This window comes from Hippoglossus hippoglossus, chromosome 10 (assembly GCF_009819705.1).
Source record: "Hippoglossus hippoglossus isolate fHipHip1 chromosome 10, fHipHip1.pri, whole genome shotgun sequence".
NCBI classification, from domain to species: Eukaryota; Metazoa; Chordata; class Actinopteri; order Pleuronectiformes; family Pleuronectidae; genus Hippoglossus; species Hippoglossus hippoglossus.
Window position 1 is genome coordinate 25817205 of NC_047160.1, and position 10000 is coordinate 25827204.

Sequence of the window (10000 nt, forward strand, 5' to 3'; positions counted from 1 at the left end):
GGATTCATTCCATCTATTGTTAATATGATAAATATGATATTTTACTGTGAGGAACCTGCACACGACAGAGACTTTCACCTTCTCAAACCCACGAACAAAGCTTCGGTCGTCTTGGTTGTTTCTTTGTTGACGAGCAAAATTAATATTTGAATCCGTGCAAAACCAGCTATGTGGGAAATTCTGTCCAAAAGGCGTGAGATTCTTTCATCGAGCTTCGAGATGCAGCTTTCCAAACATCCAGAGTCATAGAAACAGATTTTATTCAGAAAAACTTATTCTACAACTGAGGGTTCTGCAAAAATGTGATAAATGGATAAAAATGGTTATTTGGTAATTGGTCTTTTTCTCAAAGGTCAACAGGAAGAAGAAGTGTTCAACGTCTCTTATGAAATATTATCTGATAAAGAACATTATATATAGTTAAAAGTGGATAAAAGATGGAACGTGCATTTGAGATTCTGCTGCCTAACCTTGTTTTTTCATGTATTTTGTACTGTGAGTGTGATCGTGTGTGAATCTCCTTCATTTTGTTCCTGTGTATGAAAGCGACAGAGAATCACTGAAGACAACAGGAAGTTAAACAAAGTGAAACCGAGAGTCTGGGTTCTAACGGCGGCCGAATAAATGAGCCCGTGTTCGCTGCTTTAACGCTTCATCAGTGTCCAACGACGTGACAGCAGCAGCAGCAAGTTTGTTCCAGAGTCGCTGAGAAGGAGAAAAACGTGTAAACATCTCATCACAACCTGAGGAAACTAGAAACGAGGAAAAAATCTATTTCACATCCGCTCTCCAGACTTAAAAAGAGCCGTGGGTCTGACTCCGAGTGTCATTTCAGAGGAATCCATCACGACAGAAGCTCCGGCGTCCGTCCGCTCTCCTCTCGGAGGCGGGACGCTGCATTCAAGGTGGTTTTCAGACGAACCAGTCAAGGTGAAAGTAAATAGCGTTCGGGCCTTTTTTCGCGGCGGCTCCATTGATTTGCTGTATTACCAGGTTGTACAAACACAAATGCGATTACTTGGCGGCAGGAGCGGGCGACACGGTGAAGAGCGTGGAGGACGGCCAAACCCACAGACGCCTTTTCTCTTTCAGGCGCCGGACTTGACTTCGGCCTTCAGAACTTAATCTGCGTCTCTGAATGTCCTTTTCCAAGAAGGCGAGAGGTTTGACCCGGAGGCGATCGACCCAATAAGCTGCAGAACTTCATCAACTCAGCTCAATGAACCCAGAGATTATGACACAATGTTAATACATCTTTGTTACATTCAAATAATTAAAGTAAAATGTGGAAAAAGCTGAATATCACTTTCAGCTTTTGTGCGATTCGCTTTGATTCTGTGTTTTTTGCTTTTCCCATTATTTCTCCATTTTGCTGAGGGGAAGGAAGAAATGAAGTAAAGTTCGGGAAACACATGAACATCATTTAAGCCTCAAACTCAAACTCCTGCAGCTGTTAACGTCTTTTTCCACCATCTCTGACTTTGTTCCTCCGACCTCGCTCAGAAACTCGCGTTGTGCTTTTTTCCTCGGGAGGCAGAGATGCTCCGCTCTTTGTTTGGAACATTAAAGATGCCGAGTGGAAAACAAAACGCAGCCCAAAGAATCCTGAAGGGCTTTGCATCGTTTAGGGAGATAAAAACTAATGTCTGCTTAATGAACTGCTGTTAATCCTCAGTCGATAAAAATACACAAAATCCTGATAATACTCTCTAATGATGTATATTCTGTACTTTTCCATTCATCACTAAAGAGGCATTAGGCTGTTACCAACTAATACTTCACCATAATAGCTGCTCTGCACCCAGACTGGGTCCGAAAACGCAGCTCTGCACTTTCCACGCATAGAAACTTAATCAAATCTGTGGACAAAGCATCATTATGAGGCTATTGTCTGTGGAATAATTAGATCGTTGTGCACAAATTCAATCTCCGTTTCCGTTAATCCCATTATTCATAATCCTTTCATCATCATCGGCGGGAGAAAAATGGTTTTTAATTTTTTTTGAACGGTTACGAAAATGCTAACGTCCAATAAGTCAAGAGGTGGGATCGTTATTCTGAAACATATGGACGGGACTTTGGTTCAAACTGTGGCTCGTGCAAACACACAAACACAAACACACACACAAACACACACACACGCACAAACACACACACACGCACACTTTGTGTTAAACGTCCCCGGCTAAACTCGATGTATAATTCCACTCGCCGGCGGCTACTGCGAATGAAGGAAGGGGTCTGGATTATTTTGATGGCCAATTACTCTCCCTGTCACAGGCTGAGGAGAGCTGGAGGCCACTGGGGGGGTGGGGGTGGGGGGGTATCATCTGAGAGTCATTCACACACACACACAGACACACACACACTCACACACAAGCATGCAACTGTGGTTAAGCCATAGAGAAGAATCATAGGGTTGGAGATGCACGGTAAAAATCATTAAAGTTAGCCGCAGGCGCTCGTTGGCTACGTGACTTACATGTACAGGAGTCTAATTAGAACAAACAATCGATTACTCACAGGCCTGCGTGATCGGGGGGGGGGGGGGGGGAAGCAATAAAGACGCTATAAAAGTTTTAGATATTACATCAACCAGGTTTGTTTCCAGTGCAGCAAATGAAACTGTGGCTGCAGATGAAATGAGTTTGTTCCAGAGAGAATTGCTGCAAACTGCTGCTGATGGAGAAAGAGGGAGAGTGAGAAAGCTGCAGAGCTGCAGGTAGAATTACTTCAGAGTGGAAAGACGTCTGAGCTGTGGAAGCTTCCTGTTTGCTTCAGCGTCTGAAAGCTCGTTGAAGGTGACAACACTGATCTGCTGCAGCATAACTCAGTGCATGAAACTACAAACATGGAGGAACGTGAACCACGGACTTTGTTCTGTGTGCGTTTCCAAGCATAATGAACGACATCGCATTTACATTTTCCTCCGCGCTGCTATTTGTGAAGCTTCCGCTATTTTTAGTTTCCACAGATTTTCCAAGATAAACAACGGGAAACTGTTTCTTCACTTGCACCCGAAACTATTTCGTTCCCCTGCGGCAAGAAGACACCAATTAGGATGAACCTGGTCAAAGAAACTGAGAAGGAAATTGAGGAGAAACGCAAATGAGCCGATTATACTCCAGAGTCCCTCAAAGTACTGGATTAGCAAAGGGTGACAGTACTTTCCCTGAGACAGAAGAACGTGTAGTAACGTGCACAGGCAGCAGAACGGGGGAAATTAACAAATTAAAGTTCTATCAGCACATACATGTCCAACAGTCCCTTAGATTCTCCATGTTCGTTTGGACATATTCATAAAGCTATACAGATAAACTGTTGATTCTCTTCTGGATTCATATCGTCTCAGCAACATATAAACAGTTTGTTACCGTACAGCAGCCGAAAAGTGACCCCAGCACATTACAACACGGGTAAATGTGCGAACATCCAGATTTTTTATTTGCAAAACAAGATTGTTTGTGTTGTGTTAGATTTATCAGAGCGTGAGAGTGTAATGTAATAATATAATTAAAATGATTATCACTTGCTGGGTTCTGTACAGACCAGAGGCTTCTCCGACGACGGAGCAGGAAACAGGAATATTTCTTCCTGACTCAATCACTACATCATATAAAGTGTAAAGTTATTTCACTTATGTAGAACTTTTCTAATCTTAACAACCACTTGACTCTATAAATCAAATTCACCCATTCACACACACACATTCATACATTTATATATGCATGTATAAATATATATAGCCCTTCTCAATCATTCACACAGGCACAGCTGTCAGGAGCAATTTAGTCGTCAATGTCTTGCCTAAGGACACTTTGACATGCAGATTGGAGGAGCCGGGGATCGGACCACCGACAAACAGATGAGGGGACGACCCGCTCAACCTCCTGAGCCTTTTCCTGCACTTTTTTAAATTGAGCATCTGGAGAAGATGACTAGGAGAGAAGACGGTCGGATTCGAGTCTCATTTTCTCTCGGTCAGGGGTTCGGTATCTGACCAAAGGAGACTTCAACATGCAGACTGGAGGAGCTGGGGATCGAACCACCGACCGTCTTGTTTGTTTATTCAAACCCACTCTCAGATAAACAGCCTCTAAAAGGCCTCCTGGTAAATAATGATCTGTCCTGGACGACCTGACTCTGACGCTCAGAGGCTCAACAGACCCAGGGAGCACAAGCTCTTAAATGTCTGAGTGCATCAGAGGGTTTATCCATGAACCAGCGGGTTTTACATTATCACTGTGTTTTCCCTCTGAATGGCTTTTCAGGTTTAACTCAAGTGCTCCGACACGTTTCCTCTGCATCTTGGCTTTGTTCACAATCCCTGCTTCGAAGTCCTCTCTGGCAGGAGCGAGGCGAGCGGAGCGATATCATAATTTGTCTTTTCTTGACGTCGTTCGCGGCGCGTGGCGCAAAATAAAAACCGAGGAGGAGGGGAAGCTGATAGCGAGCAGAAAACCTCCTCCTCCTCCTCCTCCTCCTCCTGCTTCGCTCCCTCTCTCCTGCTACAGCCGCTGGTTTAATAACCAGACAGTGAAGGAGAGAAGGAGAGAGAGACAGTTTTACTTTATAGCTTTCCAATAAAAACAGAAGACGGAGGTGCAGCAGCAGCAGAAGACGACAGGGAGGAGAATGCAGAGACAGCTCATTAAGCATCATGGAGGACAGGCTGGCAGAGTGACTCACAGGTTACTGTAGCTGTAAGTGTGCATCAGTGTGTGTGTCTGTGTGTGTGTGTGTGTGCAGCTCGACACACACAGACACACACACACTCACACTCATATACGTCTATACTTCCACTTGTGAGGACACAATGTGCCCTCGCCTCTTGAATAAAAATGAATTCAATCCTTCTTATCATATTCGTTTGTCTTATAATTAAGGAGGTTTAAGCAGCATTAGTTTTCTAATTGTGTCTCATACTGTTTGCATTTATAATAATGACATTTGCCAGGCTTGATTTCTTAATGGGCGGCGCGGTGGTACAGTGGCTGGAGCTTTAAATGTTCTGTTTAATTTCCTGTTTTATAATAATTTGTAATGTACGTACAAGTGGTCAAACCTTTTAATGCTGTTACTTAAATAAGTCAATATATTTTAAAGAATATTAACCTTAATAAATTATCAATACAGTGCTACTACACACTATTAAAAGCATAATTTTGACTGTTTTAACAGACACACACACGCACGCACACGCACGCACGCACACACACACACAGACACACACACAGACACACACACACACACACAGCTCTCGTCCTGCTGATAATAAAAAATAACCTCCTCCTTCTCCAGCTGAACTCCACTTTCATTAAGAACAAGTGACAACAGCAATAAAGCAGGATGAGAGAAGCAGCTCGACTCGGCCGCTCAGCACTTCTTCCTCCTGCAGCCTCTGACTGAACGACCCCCCCCCCGTCCCTGAGCCCCGAGTCCACGTGACTCACACAGCAGGAGGTTTACAAACTGTCTGTGCCCGTCTGTGATCTTTGAATAGATCAGATGCTTCTGCGTGGATTCACTTTGTCTCTAAAATCATAATTTAAGTCTTCAAGAGCTTCTGGACGTTTTAAAGCATCTGCAAAAAACTATTCTTCACAAAATTGTAAATCAGTGAATTAGAATAATCAATTCAGCTGTTCTGTGTATTTTAGCTGTTTAATATATCTTCTATATTTCCTTATGTGTGTTTACACCAAACAAATCTAAAACACGCAACACGGAGCTGCACTAAAATCCACTAGTGTGTCTTTATTCCTTGATTCAGATGCACAACAACAGTTTCCTTTGTGCTGAGCAAACGGCACAAAGCGTTTTCAAAGATAATAAATGAGCCCGAGACGAAGCATCTGCTGCAACATGAGGACGAATGGTTTGAGATATTATCACATGCATCTAACTGATAGTTAAATGAAATATTTTTGCGTAGAGACTCTGGGATTATTCCAGTTTCTTCATTCGAAGTGATCCACCATGTTGGTTCCTCTGTGTGGATTCTACATTTTGTTCGCTGGTCATTTTTCACCTCGGAGCAGACGTGACACAGAGAAGTGTTTGGTCGGTGTCCAGGGACTCGACAGGTCTAAATAGAGCCGGTATGAAGATGACACACTTATAAACCTGCCAGGGAAGTAATTCCTCTAATTGCTTTTTTTAATGATGAATAGTTCTGAGGGCTTTTTAACTCCCCTGATGCTTTTTCTCAACATCTCGTCCTTGTTGTGATTTTTAAACTGAACCAACACAGAGCTGTGGATTTCAAACAGCCGCCTGTGGGATCGTCTCGTCTCACCGTCACCGTCTCCACCTCAAATGAAATTTAAAGCCACTTGAAAAGACGGCGTTGTGTCATATTGTTCGGTTCTATCACTGCTTCAAGTGGAAGCTTTTCATTCCCACCGGAGAGGCTCTTATTTCACACAAATCCACTCACGACATTGGATGTATTTTGGATTAAAGTGTCCACTGAACAGCAGGTTGTCCTCCAGTAAAAGCCATATGTTGGGATGATATAGCAGGTGCATGCAAACTGCAGGGAGCGTCACTGCTGCCAGTGTAGGAGAGAAACTACAATCCAACACGACCGGCTGATTCTAATAGGAAGCTATTTTTCTGTTTGCAGAAAAAAACCCTGGTAAACACAGATGAAGCCTGAAGAGATTTACAAAAAGAACATATAATTATTCCTCGGAGAAATCGCTGCTCCCCGACACGGCGGCTAAAAGACGACAACGAGGCAGCGTTCGTTCTTTAAATGATTTCTCATCGAGGAAAACAACTTGTTTAGTCGTTCGGGAGCCGAATCTGCGGCACAATCGAAGTCTCCATCTCCGTCCCTGCCCTCACGTCGGAGTCACGCTCCCACCAACACATATTTTATTCATCACGTCACTTCAATGCACGGCAACAAAAGCGGAGCAGACATTGGTTTGCAAACATGGCACAAAAGGTCTTATCAGCGTCAATCCAGGAGTCGCTGATGCAGCCGCCGTCATCAGCAACTGGAGGAGGCGCCCGCTCCATCTGCCGCCAGTGACTCAGACCACAATGGCTCTCACACAAAAAGTCACGTGACTCACCGGAGCACTCAGCTCTCTTCACGCTCGGGATGAAGTGCGTGTCTGAGGAACAGATTTAAGTTTTGATGAGCTCAGGAAGTCAAACTGCCAGATGTTGTTGGTGGGAGCAGGGTTTTAAATCCACGTCTGCATTTATTCATTAAGAATCATCAGGACTGAACTGGGTGTTCACCTTTTGGAAAAGAACAAACTTCTTTCAATTCACTTCATAACGTGTAAGTCTGAAGAAGCAGGAGCACTTTGTATCATCACTGAAAACAGCATCAGTCCAGAACAGATCATCTTGCTGATATCGTCTTTTGTGGTTTTGAAGAATTAAATGTTTTTGAGAAAGCGCTGATAACATTTTTTGGGGGCAATAAAAAAAACCTAAAATCCTGTTTATCTGTCTGTGTTCAACAATTCAGAAAAACAATTTCCACCCAACAGCAAAATGTCTTCTTGTGCATTGATGGTTGGATCATTCGTACGTAAAGGCAGCAAAAATGATCCTTAAGACAAACACAAGACAAACTATTACAGACTCAAGGTTTAACGACATGTTAACGATTGTTAATTAATGTTGAAGTCTGATCCAAAGAGATTCATCAAATGAAATATTAAAATAAAGCCCCGAGGTTAAAAGGAGAGGAGACGAAAGAACCTACGAACTGAAATCAATCAAACAAAAGAATCTGAGTAAACTTTATCGAACCAAACTTTGTTGTTGTGCCTCTTTCCCCGAGGCTCTGTCTCTGCGGAGCTCTTTGCTAATGACGCTACACAATGAGCCTGAAACCACGAATCTGAACTGAGACGTATTTATCCAGCGATCGCAGACGACACGTCGGCCTGCGGGGACTCATCGTAACCAACCTGAAACCCCCCCCCCCCCCCCCCCCGCCCCGCCACCATCAGCACCACATTAACGGGGGACCAATTAACTGGTCAAGCCATCAGCCGTTCCCCACTGACATCCTCATTACGAGCATCACACCACTGTGGCGTACCGGCACAACCAAGTGGAACTAATGGTGCTGCATAAATCAAGCTCACCTAATGCTTTTACAAGAAGGGAAGAGGTATAGGTGGCGAAGAGAGGTGCGTCTCATTACCAGGCCTCAGCACGGTTCTGAGACCTGATCTCAGATGCTGTATTCAACCCTTTGGTTTTCTCCAGAGCCAGAGACACGACAGAGAAGCTGGATTCATCCGGCGCTGGGAAGAAAAGTCGCAGAACACAAATTACACGAAGAATTGTCCGAGTTACGCAGCATCGCCTGTTCTGCAACCGAGCTTCCGTCAGCAGAAAGAAAAGCACAATGGCTGAGAGACATTAAATATTTATAGGGCGTCGTCTGTAGGCTGTGTGGTCGGAGGAAAGGCGGTTCTACTTTTTATTGAGCTAATATATTTTCCGTGCACATCCTCGTGGAAGTTGAGGAACACGGTTCTGAGGGAAGGGGAGTTGGAAAGAGAAGCAGAGCGTCGGTCTGTTTTTTATCCATCGCGGCCGCACACGACAGCCGAGGAGGTGATGATTCTGTTCTCATCCTCCATGAATAAACATCAGCCAGAGAGCAGAGCTGGCGAGAGTTGAGAAAAAAAAATGGAACCGGGAACATTAGAGGATCATAAATCTCCCGACTCGCTGGTGAAACAGTGAAATAATGAACATTTTATCAAACGCCAGGAGCTTTAAACTCGACTTAGAGAGAAGGAGAAGCAACTCTGGTGAAAAGTCTTAAAACCGATCCTGGACTTTAGAACATTAAATACACACAGTGTTGGTTTTGGTTCGATTTGGACGCGCAACACGTTCAATATTAATTAATTATGAATAAACAGGCAAACAGCGCCCTCCAGTCACTGGGGACAGTGGACGGAGGTGAACACGTCTTCTTCTTCTACATCCTTGAATAACCTAGTGATCCGTGAACAACTCGCCAGCAATACAGATCAGTTTGATGATTTGATTATTTTAATTTTATTGATTTAATCATTCACTTGACAGGGACAGAGCATGTTAATGAACATCTGTATTAAAAAACCACTACACGTAAACATGCCAGGTTCCAGCGTGAATGCTAATTTATCTCCTTCATAGCAACAACCTTCATGGAATCACTTCCTCTTTGTCTTCAAAGTAAAAGCCAACCGTTTGTTTTGTTCCTGCACTGCTTCATATCGAGCCTTTATTTTGAGTCCACATTATTATAACTTATGTAGAAGCCACGCATCGAACAGTAATGAAGCAAATTCAGCTTCTTTTCATGAAAAACACTGATAGTTAAGAAAAACCACTGCAGATAAACCAGGTAGGATGAGCGCTATGTTTTCTAACTTCACTCTGCACCATGGACTGTTCATAAAAACGCTCTGCACACAACGTCCAGCACACGAACAATAAGAAGAGAGGTTTATCGTATATTATCTAATGACAAGTAGCTGCGGAGCATGGACTCAGGAGAACGGGCGTGTTTGAAATGTTCACTGCACGAGTCTGTATAAAAACAGGAGGATAACTTTACCTCCCTCCTGCTGCTCCTGCTCTTCTCCTCCATTACATCCAGACGTGACAACAGAGGAGTTGCACATCAAGGCTGCGAGACTCCAGGAGGAAAGAGGCTGAAGCAGAAAGTGACGTCCGCCTCCTGACAACAATGAGGCACTATTGAAACAAGCCTTGTTCCCCCCACCCCCCCCCCCCCCTCATCTCTTCCTTACGTCTACTTCCTCTAAAGCAACACCAGCACCTGGGATAAAGAACCTGTCTCCGTCTGCGTCCTGTTCATTTCTTTTATTCCCATGCAGATGCCAGAGCTCTCGGGTTCCCGTGCTCCATCGCTCTTCATTTACACAGACAGCCCTCGTTACTCCCCCACACATGAAGGAGTCTACCTGGCTTCTCCTCCAGAACACCAAACCCTTTTAGC